The following is a 15,396-nucleotide window of genomic DNA, read 5'->3' on the forward strand; positions in this document are numbered from 1 at the left end:
CAAAAACTTTTTTTTAGCAATACTGGAGTTCTGTACTAGCAAACGACTAAAATATATATTCCATTGAGAAAAAAAGGCTCTACAAGGAGGATGCACCATCCATGGCTAACAAAGGAAGTTAAGGATGGTATCAAATTGAAAGGAAAGGTGTACAAAGCTGTGAGGATCAGTGATAGGCCAGAGATTGGGGAAATTTTAGAAACCAGCAAAAAATGACTAAAATAGGGAGAAAGTATAATGTGAGAGTAAGCTAGCAAGAAATAGAAAAGTGGACAGTAAAAGTTCCTACAAGTACATAAGAAAGAAGAGAGAAGCTAAAATAAATATTGATCCCTTCAAGGATAAGACTGGGGAATTAATAATGGGGAGAAAAGAATACGATAGAGAGTTTTAACTAGTATTTTGTATCCGTCTTCACAGTACAAGACACAAAAGGCATCCCAAGAATAGTAGAAAATCAGGCAAAAGGGAGGGAGGAACTTAAAAAAACAATCACAATCACTAGAAAGAAAGTACTGGGAAAACTAATGGGACTAAAGGCTGACAAGTCTCCTGGACCTGATGGCCTGCATCCTAGGATCTTAAAGAAATGGCTGCAGAGATAGTGAATGCATTGGTTGTAACTTTCCAAAATTCTTCTCCAAAGCCAGTATATCCACCCTGTAGAAATAAAGATGTTAAACAAATCTGAGAATACTGTTTGGAAGGTGAGAATTATTCAACATGCATGCATCCAACAATTTCACTTTGAGATTGACTGTGCATATTTAGATATTAGCGTTTGAAACTGATGCTTCACAGGCCTTAAACTGCACAGTGTGAGTGATAATATTCACCAACATTAGAAATAGTTAGCTCACAAATTTAATTTCCTTTGCCTCCTCACCTCTCCCATTGCTGGTAACCTTCTCCAACCCTACAACCCTCTCCCCTGCCATTTTAGCCTCTTGTGCTAATGCTCTCATTGAGCCTTGCTATGGGATTCCCTCCTTGAGCCTTTGTGGAATACGAAATAGAGCAGGGAGTCAGCCAAATGGTCTGAGCCTGCCTCCCGCTATTCAATACAATCATTCTGATGATCTTCATCAATCCCACTTTCTGCCCGCTCCCCACATCCCTCCTGTCCATCCCTTTAGTATCCAAAAAATATCTTAGCCATGCATATACTCAATGATGGAGCATCTGCAACCCTTTGGTTGTGAATTCCAAAGATTCACAATCCTGTGAGTGAAGAAATTTCCCCTCATCTCAGCCCTGAATGATTGCCCCCTTGTCCTGTGATGACTCCTGATTCTAGATGCCCCATCCAGGGGGAAAGACCTCGCAGCATCAACCCTGTCAGGTTCTCGAAGAATTTGCGTTTCAGCGAGATCATCTCTCGTTCTTTTCAATTGCAGAGAATATTGGCCACACTATTTAATCTTCCCTCATAGAAAAGCTCTCATCCCATGAATCAATCTAGTGAATTTTCTTTTATATCTTTCAAAGGCAAGTCAGTCCCTGCATAGCCTGAATCAGCCTTAGAGAGCTGATTGACTGGCAACTCTCCAGTCCCTGTAATGACCGTGCTGCAGTGGACAAAAGAGAAAGTTAAGGAGAATGTCGGAGCCCAAGCTCAGGGAGCGTCAAGGGGCAAGTTCAATGGATCCCAGGGCAGGGAGGATAGGGAAGACGGCAGGGGGGGGGGGGTGCTGGCGCAACGGGGGAGATTGTGGGAGAGGGGGTGGTGGATGTCCAGAGGCCATTGGACCTTAAGAGGGGTGCCCGACTTCAGAAGGGGTTTCTGATGGAGGGGGACCCCTCCCTTTCCTGCCCAAGACATCATTTTGTTCTTTATCATCCTCCTGCCACCCCCACCCCCCTCCCCCTCCCAGCTCAATCCTCTCGCCCAGTCTAAAAATTGAGGCTGGGCAGGAAATGGGCCTTAAGTTTTTTTTATTCATTCACGGGATGTGGGCTTAGCTGGCTGGGCCAGCATTTATTGCCCATCGCTAGTTGCCCTTGAGAAGGTGGTGGTGAGCTGCCTTCTTGAGCCGCTGCAGTCCATATGGTGTAGGTACACCCACAGTGCTGTTAGGGAGGGAGTTCCAGGTTTTTGGCCCAGTGACATTGTAGGAATGGTGATATATTTCCAAGTCAGGGTGGTGAGTGATTTGGAGGGGAACTTCCAGGTGGTGGTGTTCCCATCTATCAGCTGTCCTTGTCCTTCTAGATGGTAGTGGTCGTGGGTTTAGAAGGTGCTGTCAGAGGAGCCTTGGTGAATTCCTGCAGTGCATCGTGTAGATGGTACACACACTGCTGCTACTGTGCATCGGTGGTGGAGGGAGTGACTGTTTGTGGATGTGGTGCCAATCAAACAGGCCACTTAAATGCCGGCCTAGCTGGTGATGTCCACATCCCATGAATGAATAAAAAAATCTTGAGCCCATTTTCTTGCCTAGCCTGAATTTTTAGACCGGCAAGAAGATTGAGCTGGTGGGGGATGGGTGGGAGGCTGAAAAAGAACATAGTTACATATTGGGCAGGAAAATGGTGGGGGATGGTTCCCCCTCCAGCAGAAACTCCCTTTGGAAGTCGGGCAACCCCCTTAAGGTCAGGTGGCCTCTGGATTTTCCTCTCTACCTCCGGTCTCTCTCCAAGATCCCAATTGCCCCCCTGCACCACCCCCCTGCCCCCAGGGCTTCTCTACCCCCACTGCCCTCGGACCCCTTGAATATACCTGGGCCCTCATTCCCTGGGCTTAGGCTCCGACGAGCTCTTGAACTTCCTCTTCTGTCCATTGCAGTGCTGTCGCAGCAGGGACCGGAGAGATGCTGGCCAATCAGATTGGCAGGCCGCTCTCTTAAGGCAGGACTTCCTCCCGAGTGAGGGGTTGAAGTCCCACTTGCAGCCACTTGGGGCAATGGTGGGCTTCCCCTTTGAGGCCTTGCCTGCTCCCCGCAAAAAATCACTGTGTGGTCAGGGTGGGCGGCAACCTGCTGGGAACTCTGTCCCTTCAATTTCACACTCCCCACCCCCTGACCGGGGGTGGGGGGGAGCATAAAATTCTGGCCCCTAAATCTGGAGACCAATACTTTGCACTGTTCTCCAGGTGTGGTCTCACCGAAACCTGATATAGTTGAAGCAAAACTTTGCCATTCTTGTCCTCCAATCCCCTTGCACAGGGGATACCATCTCCTTCCTAATTGCTTGTGAACTCTTTGTTCTTTGTGTACTTGGACACCCAAATTCCTCTGAACACCAATAATAAATAGTTACAGAATTACCTGGAAAAACTCAGCAGGTCTGGCAGCATCGGCGGAGAAGAAAAGAGTTGACGTTTCGAGTCCTCATGACCCTTCGACAGAACTTGCATTCGAGTCCAAGAAAGAGTTGAAATATAAGCTGGTTTAAGGTGTGTGTGTGTGGGGCGGAGAGATAGAGAGACAGAGAGGTGGAGGGGGGGTGGGTGTGGTTGTAGGGACAAACAAGCAGTGATAGAAGCAGATCATCAAAAGATGTCAACGACAATAGTGCAATAGAACACATAGGTGTTAAAATTAAAGTTGGTGATATTATCTAAACGAATGTGCTAATTAAGAATGGATGTTAGGGCACTCAAGGTATAGCTCTAGTGGGGGTTTTTTTTTATTTAATGGAAATAGGTGGGAAAAGGAAAATCTTTATAATTTATTGGAAAAAAAAAAGGGAAGGGGGAAACAGAAAGGGGGTGGGGATGGGGGAGGGAGCTTACGACCTAACGTTGTTGAATTCAATATTCAGTCCGGAAGGCTGTAAAGTGCCTAGTCGGAAGATGAGGTGTTGTTCCTCCAGTTTGCGTTGGGCTTCACTGGAACAATGCAGCAAGCCAAGGACAGACATGCGGGCAAGAGAGCAGGGTGGAGTGTTGAAATGGCAAGCGACAGGGAGGTTTGGGTCATTCTTGCGGACAGACCGCAGGTGTTCTGCAAAGCGGTCGCCCAGTTTACGTTTGGTCTCTCCAATGTAGAGGAGACCACATTGGGAGCAACGAATGCAGTAGACTAAGTTGGGGGAAATGCAAGTGAAATGCTGCTTCACTTGAAAGGAGTGTTTGGGTCCTTGGACGGTGAGGAGAGAGGAAGTGAAGGGGCAGGTGTTGCATCTTTTGCGTGGGCATGGGGTGGTGCCATAGGAGGGGGTTGAGGAGTAGAGGGTGATGGAGGAGTGGACCAGGGTGTCCCGGAGGGAGCGATCCCTACGGAATGCCGATAAGGGGGGTGAAGGGAAGATGTGTTTGGTGGTGGCATCATGCTGGAGTTGGCGGAAATGGCGGAGGATGATCCTTTGAATGCGGAGGCTGGTGGGGTGATAAGTGAGGACAAGGGGGACCCTATCATGTTTCTGGGAGGGAGGAGAAGGCGTGAGGGCGGATGCGCGGGAGATGGGCCGGACACGGTTGAGGGTCCTGTCAACGACCGTGGGTGGAAAACCTCGGTTAAGGAAGAAGGAGGACATGTCAGAGGAAATGTTTTTGAATGTAGCATCATCGGAACAGATGCGACGGAGGCGAAGGAACTGAGAGAATGGGATGGAGTCCTTACAGGAAGCGGGGTGTGAGGAGCTGTAGTCGAGATAGCTGTGGGAGTCGGTGGGTTTGTAATGGATATTGGTGGACAGTCTATCACCAGAGATTGAGACAGAGAGGTCAAGGAAGGGAAGGGAAGTGTCAGAGATGGACCACGTGAAAAGGATGGAGGGGTGGAGATTGGAAGCAAAATTAATAAATTTTTCCAAGTCCTGACGAGAGCATGAAGCGGCACCGAAGTAATCATCGGTGTACCGGAGAAAGAGTTGTGGAAGGGGGCCGGAGTAGGACTGCAACAAGGAATGTTCCACATACCCCATAAAGAGACAGGCATAGCTGGGGCCCATGCGGGTACCCATAGCCACACCTTTTATTTGGAGGAAGTGAGAGGAGTTGAAGGAGAAATTGTTCAGTGTGAGAACAAGTTCAGCCAGACTAGGGACTTTACAGCCTTCCGGACTGAATATTGAATTCAACAACTTTAGGTCGTAAGCTCCCTCCCCCATCCCCACCCCCTTTCTGTTTCCCCCTTCCCTTTTTTTTTTCCAATAAATTATAAAGATTTTCCTTTTCCCACCTATTTCCATTATATAAAAAAAAACCCCCACTAGAGCTATACCTTGAGTGCCCTACCATCCATTCTTAATTAGCACATTCGTTTAGATAATATCACCAACTTTAATTTTAACACCTATGTGCTCTATTGCACTATTGTCGTTGACATCTTTTGATGATCTGCTTCTATCACTGCTTGTTTGTCCCTACCACCACACCCACCCCCCCTCCACCTCTCTGTCTCTCTATCTCTCCGCCCCCCACACACATACCTTAAACCAGCTTATATTTCAACTCTTTCTTGGACTCGAACGCAAGTTCTGTCGAAGGGTCATGAGGACTCGAAACGTCAACTCTTTTCTTCTCCGCCGATGCTGCCAGACCTGCTGAGTTTTTCCAGGTAGTTCTGTTTTTGTTTTGGATTTCCAGCATCCGCAGTTTTTTTGTTTTTATAATAATAAATAGTTTCTTGACATTTAAAAACAATTCTGTTTTTCTATTCTTCCTCCAAACCTCACATTTCCCCATTTTATGCTCTCTCGCTACCTCTCTTTGTGCTTTAAGACACTACTTAACCTATCTTTTTGATCAAGCTATTAATCAACTCTTCTCGTATCTCCTGTTATTTCAGTGTCCATTCATTGTTGTGTTCCTGTGAAGCATCTTGGGGCCGTTTTCTATGTTAAAGATGCTGTATCCATGCAAGTTGTAACAGGATAACAATGGGGTTCAGTTCCGAGGGAACAGTGTCCATCCTTGGCTAGCAGCGTTCCAGTAAACACTGTGTCCATCCTTGGCTAGCAGCGTTACAGTAAACACTCAGCTTTTATTAACGTTCTGCTTCATGACAGAGCAGGACGCAGGGAATATTACACAGAAAGACAAGGAGTAACTGTTGACCTTTTATCAAAGACACCAACTTGCCTTTATAAATGGAATCAAACGTACAGCACAGAAACAGGCCATTCAGCCCGACTGGTCCACCCTAGTGTTTCTGCTGCACTCGCGTTTCCTCCTCATTTAACAGAACAGAAGAATCTTTGAAGTGGAAAAACATGCAAAGATGCTTCACAGAGACGTAACCTGACTAACATATACAGCCAGCCAGAGAAGGAGATATTAGGAGAGGTGACCAGAATCTTGGTCAAAGAGGTTAAGGAAGGGAAAGGGGTTTGATAGACAGGTGAAGAGAACATAGGAAATAGGAGCAGGAGTAGGCCATTCAGCCCCTCAAGCCTGCTCCATTATTCATCTAAATCATGGCTAATCATCTGCATTAGGCATTTCCTGCACTATCTCTATATGCCTGGACATCTTTAATACCCAGAAATCTATCAATCTCTGTCTTGAATATACTCAATGATTGAACTTCTATTCTCTCCGGGGTAGAGAATTCCGAAGATTCACCACCCTCCTCATCTCAGTCCTAAATGCCCTACATCTTATTCTGAGACTGTGTCCCCGGGTTCTAGACACACACACCCCCCACCCCCAGCCAGGGGAAATGTCTTTCCTGCATCTGCCCTGTTGAGCTCTGTAAGAAGCAGCTGAATTGGATTGTCGAAGCATTATAGAGCTGGAAGCCCATCAGTACATTGTATTGTTGGAGGTTAGGGTGGAGGGGGTAGGGAGAGATGTTTAAGGAGATGGTTGGCAGTGGAGATTAGAAGCTGGTGTTTATCTTTGCACTCCAGGATGGTTCTAGAATAGTGAGAAGTTCTGACAGAAGGAAGTGAGGTTCAATGGTGCTTGATGTGTTCAGGTTGACTGGTGATGGATGACTAAACCAGTTTCCCACTGTACCAGTGGGAAAGAGTAAAGGATCAAATTGGGAACAGTCGGGGACATGGAGCTGCTTTTCCTGGGAGAATATGTCACATTGACAATGCAGGACTTAGGAACATAGGACTTGGGAGCAAGAGTAGGCTATTCAGCCTTTTGAGCCAGCTCTGTCATTCATTAAGATCATGGCTGATCTGGTTGTGGTCTCAATTCCACTCCTGTCTGCCCCCCATAAACTTGACTCCCTTGTCTATCAAAAATCTATCTCACTCATTCTTAAACATATTCAATGTCCTAGCCTCAACTGCTCTCTGGGGAAGAGAATTCCACAGACTAACAATCCTATGAGAGAAAATATTTCTCTTCATCTGCATCTTAAATGGGAGATCCATTATTCTAGAACTGTGCCCCTGAGTTCTGGTGTCCCCACAAGAATAAACACCCTCCAGGTGTCTACCCTGTCAAGTCCCCTCAGTGATCTTATGGTTGGGATTTTCGTTGCAGTGAGATGGGAAAATTTGGAGAGTGGTGACCCGTGATAAAGCCCGTCACTGGTGGGACCAGAAAATCCCACTCCATATCTTTCAATAAGATCATCTCTCATTCTTCTAAACTCCAGTGGGTATAGGACCAATCTGCTCAGCCTTTCCTCATCGGATAAGCCCCTCATCCCAGGAATGAGTTGACTGAACCTTCTCTGAACTGCTTCTAGTGCAGTTATATCCTTTTTCAAATGAGGTTAAAACTGTACACAGTGCTCCAGATGTAGTCTCACCATGGCCCTGTATAGCTGCAGTAAAACATTCTGACTTTTATATTCCATTCCCCTTGCAATAAACAACAACATTCCATTTGCCTTCCTAATTACCTGCTGTACCTGCATATTAACACAATGTGGTTCATGTACTGGGACACCCAGTTCCCTCTGTATCTCAGAGTTCTGTAACCTCTCTCCATTTAAATAACATGCTGCTTTTCTCTCCTTCCTGCCAAAGTGGATAACTTCACATTTACCCACTTTATACTCCATCTGCCAAGTTTTTCCCCACTCACTTACTTAGCCTGTCTATACCCCATGGCAAATACTCTACTTCCTCTTGACAGCTTACCTTGATGCCAATAGAAAATTTAGTTACTGTACATTTGATCCCTTCATCCAAATCATTGATATGTATTATAATTAGCTGAGGCCCCACAAGGAGTGATTTCCTTTTTTGAGAAGCTATCAGGACAGTGAGAGCACACAATAATCAGAGTGATATAATCCTCAGCCTTCGTTTCAGCTTTTAGTGTTTTAATGTAGTCTCCTGTGATAATTACCAAATATGAGATTTCCTGTTTTATGGTTTGAACAAAACCTCTCCTCCATGTGCAGCTCCTGCACTGTTCTTGGGATGATTTGAACCAGATGGTTACAATTAGTTTTTCTTTCCATAAATGGAGATATTTTTCATGGAAATGTTTAACAGCGTGTATTCCCATCATGGTGACTAGAGAAATCTGGCGGCAGAACCTGTTCTCAACTGCAGCCAATGATCTGGCAAATATTCTCCGATCAGATCCAAATGGTCCCAGGTAGTCCTGGTTCCTGATTGTGGCTCCACAGATGGTATCTTGTAAAGTAAATAAAACCCAGCACCAGTTGGAATTTCCAGTGGAGGTATCAGTGGGCAGGTGCTCAAGTAATCCACTCAACGCTGGGATCAATTTGTGCATTGCCACCAGAAATTGCTTATTCACTAATACCAGTTAGTTCGGCAGTAATTTCTCAGCTGCGGTCTCCACACAAGATTCTGCTCTTGTCTTGCTGAAAGTGGCACATTTCTCAGAAGATTTAATCAAGATAACTGCTGGAAAGTAGAACTTTAGCTTACTCAGTGCAGAGACACCAGTCCAGTCCTGGGCCTGCACTCAGGCTGCTGAACCCTGGGCCTACGCTTTTTGAAGCTCTGGAACTTCATGTCAATGGCAGAAGTAGCGAAGATTGGCACAATCTATTTATCAGCCTGTTGGGACCCTTGATCTTCCTGATATATATTAATGACCTAGACCTTGGTGTACAGGGGATAATTTCAAAATTTGCAGATGACACGAAACTCGGAAGCATCGTGAACTGTGAGGAGGATGATGTAGAACTTCAAAAGGACATAGGTTGGTGGAATGGGCAGACTGGTGGCAGATGAAATTTAATGCAGAGAAGTGTGAAGTAATTCGTTTTGGTAGGAAGAACGCAAAGAGACAGTACACAATTTTAAAGAGGGTGCAGCAGCAGAGGGACCAGGGTGTATATGTGCACAAATCATTGAATGTGGCAGGACAGGTTGAGGGTGTGGTTAATAAAGCCTACAGCACCCTGGGTTATATGGGGCATAGAGTATAAAAGCAAGGAAGTTATATTTAATTTGTTTAGTATACTGGTTCAGCCTCAGCTAGATTATTGCACCCAGCTTGGATGCCACACTTTAGGAAGGATGTGAAGGTGTTGGAGAGAGTGCAGAAAAGATTCATGAGAATGGCTTCAGGGATAAAGAGCTTCAGTTATGAAGATAGATTGGAGAAGTTGAGGCTGTTTTCCTTGGAGAAGAGAAGGTTGAGAGGAGATTTGACAGAGGTATTCAAAACCATGAGGGGGCTGGACAGAGTAGTTAGGGAGAAACCGTTCTCATGGGTGGAGGCATCGAGATCCAGAGGACACAGATTTAAGGAATTGGTAAAAGAAGCAATGGCTACATGGGGAAAAACTTCCACATCGCGAGTAGTCAGGATCTGGAAGTGTGAGAGTGTGGTGGATACAGGGTCAATCGAGTGGTTAGGACCTGAAATGCATTGTCTGAGATTCAGTCGAAGCTTTGAAGAGGAAATTTGATTATTACCTGAAGAGGAAGAATGTACAGGACTAAGGGAGAAGGCACTTGGTGAATTGCTCCTATGGAGAGCCGGTACAGTCGTGATGGGCTGAATAGCTGCCTTCTGTGCTGTAACTACTTTGTGATTCAATTGACCTGATCTTGCTTTCCATTGATGAAAGGTCAAGAAAATAAACTCTGTCATTTCAAGGAGCTAGCACAGGCACGATGGGCTAAATGGCCTCCTGTGCTCTATTATTGGATGACTGTATGATCGATGCTGCATTTCGAGTGTTAAAGTGACTAGGAAGCAGAAACATTGAGTGAGATTTTAACTCATTTAATATTTACATAACACCTTTCACAACCTGTGCTCTTTAAAACTCTCTCTCCAAACCCCTTCATTTTGCTACTTTTCCTTCTGCTTTAAAAAGTCTCCCAAAGACCCATCATTTTTATTCTTGGAAGCATCTCAAGAATGCCAAGGAACAATGTTGGTTATTTCAATGTTCTGATGAATTTAGGGGATGTGTGCACAGGCTGCCAAATTAAGGAGAAATTTAGTTAACCCCAGACGGGATCTTAGATAGAACTGGTGACAGTTAAATTACAGAAATATGCTGAACCATAGCTGCAGCATCTACTGATATTTGGTTAGTTAGTGGATGTCAGCTGTCTGCTTCATGATGATAATGGTCAGCTCCCCCCGCCTTCACTTCCTCTTACAGGCTCAATGGAACATCAGTCCGATTACAGTTGGAATCAGACACTCCAGCCTTTTCTCTTGCTTAGCAAAGCTATTGACTCGCTTGCCATGGATAAAGCTCCAGGTGCTGACACTACACCGTCTGAACTCATTGAGAATGGGAAACTGGCACTCCTGTAGCATCTGCACAAACTCTTCAACTTTTTCTCTTGCCTAGTATATGTTGTCCAGGTCTCACCATGGTAGAGGAGTGGGCTGAGGACACAGACTCGGTAGACTCGCAGTTTGGTTTCTCGGTCAGGTTACTGTTGTTCCAAACTCTCTTACTCAGCTTGGACACAACAGCTGCAGCATTTGTGTTGTGTGTGTTGATTTAGCATCAAGTGACAGATTGCTGGTGATTGTGGAGCCTCGATATGTGAAACTATCAACAATCTCCAGCTTCACATTGTCAATGCTGATAGGTGGGGCTATGACAACATCCTGGGCCGTGACATTTATCTTCCTGATGCTGATGGTCAGACTAAACTCTTCACAGGCATGAGAGAGTCTTTGTTTGGAATGCTCGTGTGGTATTGTCAGCGTACAACAACTCTCTGATGTGGACTTGGAGCACCTTTGTCTTGAATGTCAGGTGAGTGAGGCTGAACAGCTTTCAGTCAGTTCTGGTATGTAAGTAGACTCCCTCTGTAGGTGACCTGAAGGAATATGACAGCATTAAAGAGAAGAATAGGCCAAAGAGTGTCGGTGCCGGAACACAACCTTGTTTGACCCCATTGTGGATCTCCGAGGGTTCCGATGTTGCCCTGTCATAGCTGACCTTACCCAGCATGTTGTCTTGGAAAGAGGAGATCACACTGAGCAGCTTTGGTGAGCAGCCAGTTTTCTCCAGCAGCTTAAATAGACCACCTCTGCTCACATGGTTGAAGTCTTAGTGAGATTGTTGAGGGCAGTTTAGAGTGGTCTCCTTTGTTCCTGGCATTTCTCTACCAGACTGAGAAGATCATGTCAATTGTAGGCCTTCCAGTTCTGAAACCACACTGGGATTCCGGGTAGATCCGTTCAGCCAGGATCTGCACTCTGACCAGGGCAATGGGCGAAAACGTTTCCCGTGATGCTCAGCAGGGAGATGCCTCGCTGGCTGTTGCAATCGCTGCGGGTGCCCTTGTTCTTGTACTGGGTCACAATCTTCACATCTTGCATTTCCTGAGGCACTGCCCCTTCCCTCCAGCAGAGACAGAAGTTTGTGCAGTTGCTGCAGGAGTGCCAGTTTCCTATGTTCAATGAGTTCAGGCGGTGTAGTGTCAGCACCTGGAGCTTTGTCCATGGGTAAGTGAGTCAATAGCTTTGCTAAGCTCCTCCACTAGGGGTTCGAAATCCAGTTCTACCCTGACAGGCAGGCTTACTATGGTGTCTAGAGTTCCCCAGTGCCAGCACTCTTTCACGAAAACAGCTCAAGGTGGTGTTCCACCCATCTCTCCAACTGTTTATAGCAGTCGGTGATGACCTCCCCTGCCTTATATACAGTACCCAATGTGGTATATACCTCAAGGTGCTCTTCCAAGCGGGCTAGGGAATGCTTGGCTCTTCATACGGTTGGGTATTTGGAGTGATTTTTAATTTAACTCTATTCTGTAGTACTGTGAGCTGCTAAATCCAAGCGACAGCCATTTTGGCACTTTGATTATATTCTTATAATTTATATGTTCATGTTTTGCAGGTGTTATGTTCTACCTTTCCAGTAACGCCTTACCTCTAGCTGGGTCATTTCCTAATAGAAAATCTTTAATAAGTAACTTAGACACAATCCCATAACTGCAATACCAGAAATTAAACCACATTTTAAATTAACTTTATACCACAGAGCAGTTAAACAACAGAGCCCATTAATACCCTGTATCAACACATTTTTATATTGTGAAATTTCTGGAAGAATATCTCCTTCACCTGCCATCATCAAATATTGAACTGACCCTCTTGAAGAATATTAATTTGCTTGAAAGCTTTACTGGACAAAAATGGAGACATTCACCCTTGAACACAAAGCTTTTATAGTTTTTTTATGCATTGATCAATTTCAACAGTAATTATATTCAAAGCTACCAGTGTGTCAGAAGATCCCCCTACAGCATTTCCTGAAGACACACTATGCACTCCCACAAGTGCTACAGGTTTGGTATTTAGTTTCCAACACTCTACCTTCACATGCCTTCTTTTATGACAAAAATTACATGTTCATGCCCTTGAATCATATTTATCTCCCATACTTCTTTATGACCGTGGTCATCAGTCTCTTCATTTATGTTATCTTCTTCACTGTAACCAGTATTCTGTTCATTATCAAATCTCTTATCTCTCCGGTTTCTGTGTGAATTTGCAAACAAAATCTTACTGCTACTCACGTGCTGGTGAGACAATTTATAATATCAGCCATTACAGCAGCTGCCCTTATCTTAGAAGCTTTATGATCTTCTAGGCGTGATCTTATTCCTAAAGGGACACTATTTTTAATATTTTCCATTAACATTGCTTCTTTAAGCTTTTCAAGTTCTTGTTTACTTTTCACAGATCTTATGCCACCTATCAAACATCATTTCCTTTTCTTTGGCAAATTCCTCAAAAGTCTGATTCTGTTTCTTCCTTAGATTTGTTAACCTTTGCCTGTAAGCTTCCAGAAATAACTCGTGGACATTGAGACCAGCAGTTTTCACTGTATCATAGTCATTGGATTTTTTATGTGAAAGGGGTGATACACATTAAAAGCTTCCCCTACAAACATACTCTGTGATAAAATTATCCAACTTTCTAGTAGCCATTGCAACTTTGTTGCTATTTTCTCAAATGACACAAAATACGTTTCATTTCCTTCCTCACTGAATTTAGGTACTAAGCAAATGTTCCTTGCCAAATCAAAACCAGGAGTTCAATCTGAGTCAATGTCAAGTTTTCCTACCACCTCCTGTTTGTGTAATTGAAGCTTTTCATTGTCCAGTTCAAATTTCCTCACTTCTCTAACTCTTTGAAATTCTAATTCAAATTTTCACATTTCTCTCTCTTTCCAATTTGAGTTGTTTCTTTTTTTTTACCTAATTCTGCCTAACTCAATTTGAATGCTATCGGGATCACCTTTTCTTCTTCAAGGTTTAGGTGATGAGCCAACACTTTTAGAATCTCTGCCTTTTTCTATCCTTCTTTTAAATCTACTCCTGTTTTCTCTGCCACAGTCTTCAAATGAACTCTTGTTAACTATTGCAAGACACACACAAGCCCTCTCTGAAAATACTTAAGCAGTGAAAGTCGGCATGTTAACTTTTTAATGAATACAGCAGAGGTAACTGAAATCTTGTTCATTTAAACTCTGGCAAATTCCAATTACTCATTACAACCTCTGGATTCATCTCCCACCAGAGCGCCTAACTTGTTATGACCCCCATACAGGCTGATAACTTTTAAAAACGGATTTGAATTCCCAGTGACTGACTCAAATAACTCCACAGCAAGAATTCACATTTTAAGACTTTTACTGTAACAAGCTTAAATCAATATTAACTAAACATTCCTTAGTAGGAACTAATGCACTAAACTACAGTAGCGATATCCCCATTTAACTTCCTAACATGACCAAAAACCCAGTGCTGTGTTTTATGCATTATACCACGCTTTCTGCAGGATTGTATTTTCTACAGGAACCTGTTCAAAGTTACCCCCAGTTTCCATTGGGTTTGTTACTCTCCATTTCACTGAATCGCAAAGTCATGTGTTCATCAAAAGTTGTTTCCCTCTGTCTTCTGAGAATTCTCGAACCAATTTCCAGGAGCAAGGGCCACTCCCAGCGACTCCTTCTCAATCTTTCAGTGTCCTTAAATCTCTACAGGTCTCATCTCTTCAACCCGAGAATAAACTCCCATCAGCATTCTGCCTGGTGGCTAACAGAAAGCATCCTTTCCCTCCGCTTTTCAAGCAGCTTCCTGGCTCTCTCTCCGGGAGACTCTCTGGGTGGAATTTTCTGTGCCCATTGGCGTCGAGCATGTTTGGCGGGCGTGAGCAGACAATATGGCGGGAAGGCCAAAAATTGGTTTCACGATGTCATGAAACCAGTTTATAATCATCTGCTCTGCCCATCAATGGTGGGCTGCATTTCCTGCAGTTGGACATTGGGATTTCATTGTAATGCATATCATTATAAGCCCAGCTCGCTGAAATCATCCCCCCACACTCGATCAACTGGGCACGCCGATGTGGTTCACAACTGAACATAAGTGACATGCACCTGGCGAGCTGCACTTCACTCGGGATTTTGAGGTTTGTTTGCCTACCTTGCTTTGGGCAGCACTCGTCATTGGCGCCAGACTTCACAGGCAGCACCACAGCACTTTTAGGAGGACTTACAGGCAGGTCTCTACCTACCAGACCAGCCATAAGGAGGGGGTGGCTTTTGAACGGCTGCAGGGTTAGGGCTTGCTTGGGGAAGGGGGAGAAGTGGCCTCAGGTGAGGGAAGAGGCTGCAAGACAAGGGCTGTACTGGGGAAGGGGGGCAGTATCCAAGGATGTGTGTGGGGCACATATTGATCTGTGAAAGTGGCTTCAAGATGGAGAGGGCTGTGGAGGCAGTGTCCAGAGGAGATGAGGCCAGATGGAGATGTGAAGGTGTGTGTGAGAGAGTGAGAGGTGATGTCCCTTGAGCTGGCAGTGAGTGAGATGCCAGTGAATGTGTGATGGGCTTAAGTGTGAGAGTTTAGAGTGATGAGATGGTTGCCTTACCCTGGCTACATGGATGTGATCATTATCTTTCTGCATTGGATGGCCAACCTCTTCTGTGCAGCATTGGCACTGATCACCACTGTCATCGCCTCCCAAGCCAGAGTGGTGAGATTGGGGTAGAGTGGGGGGTAGAAGACATCAGAGTGGACCCCCACAGTCTCCGAAAGACATTCCAGGGACATGTCACTGAATCGAGGGGG

The 15,396-nt window shown here is 44.9% G+C and overlaps 1 protein-coding gene across 11 annotated transcripts in view; it reads left to right on the forward strand.

Moving 5' to 3' along the window:
- ncor2 (nuclear receptor corepressor 2) overlaps positions 1-15,396 on the forward strand; it is a 501,645-nt gene that overhangs the window by 26,520 nt on the left and 459,729 nt on the right. The window lies entirely within an intron of this gene.

This window comes from Carcharodon carcharias, chromosome 13 (assembly GCF_017639515.1).
Source record: "Carcharodon carcharias isolate sCarCar2 chromosome 13, sCarCar2.pri, whole genome shotgun sequence".
Taxonomy (NCBI): domain Eukaryota; kingdom Metazoa; phylum Chordata; class Chondrichthyes; order Lamniformes; family Lamnidae; genus Carcharodon; species Carcharodon carcharias.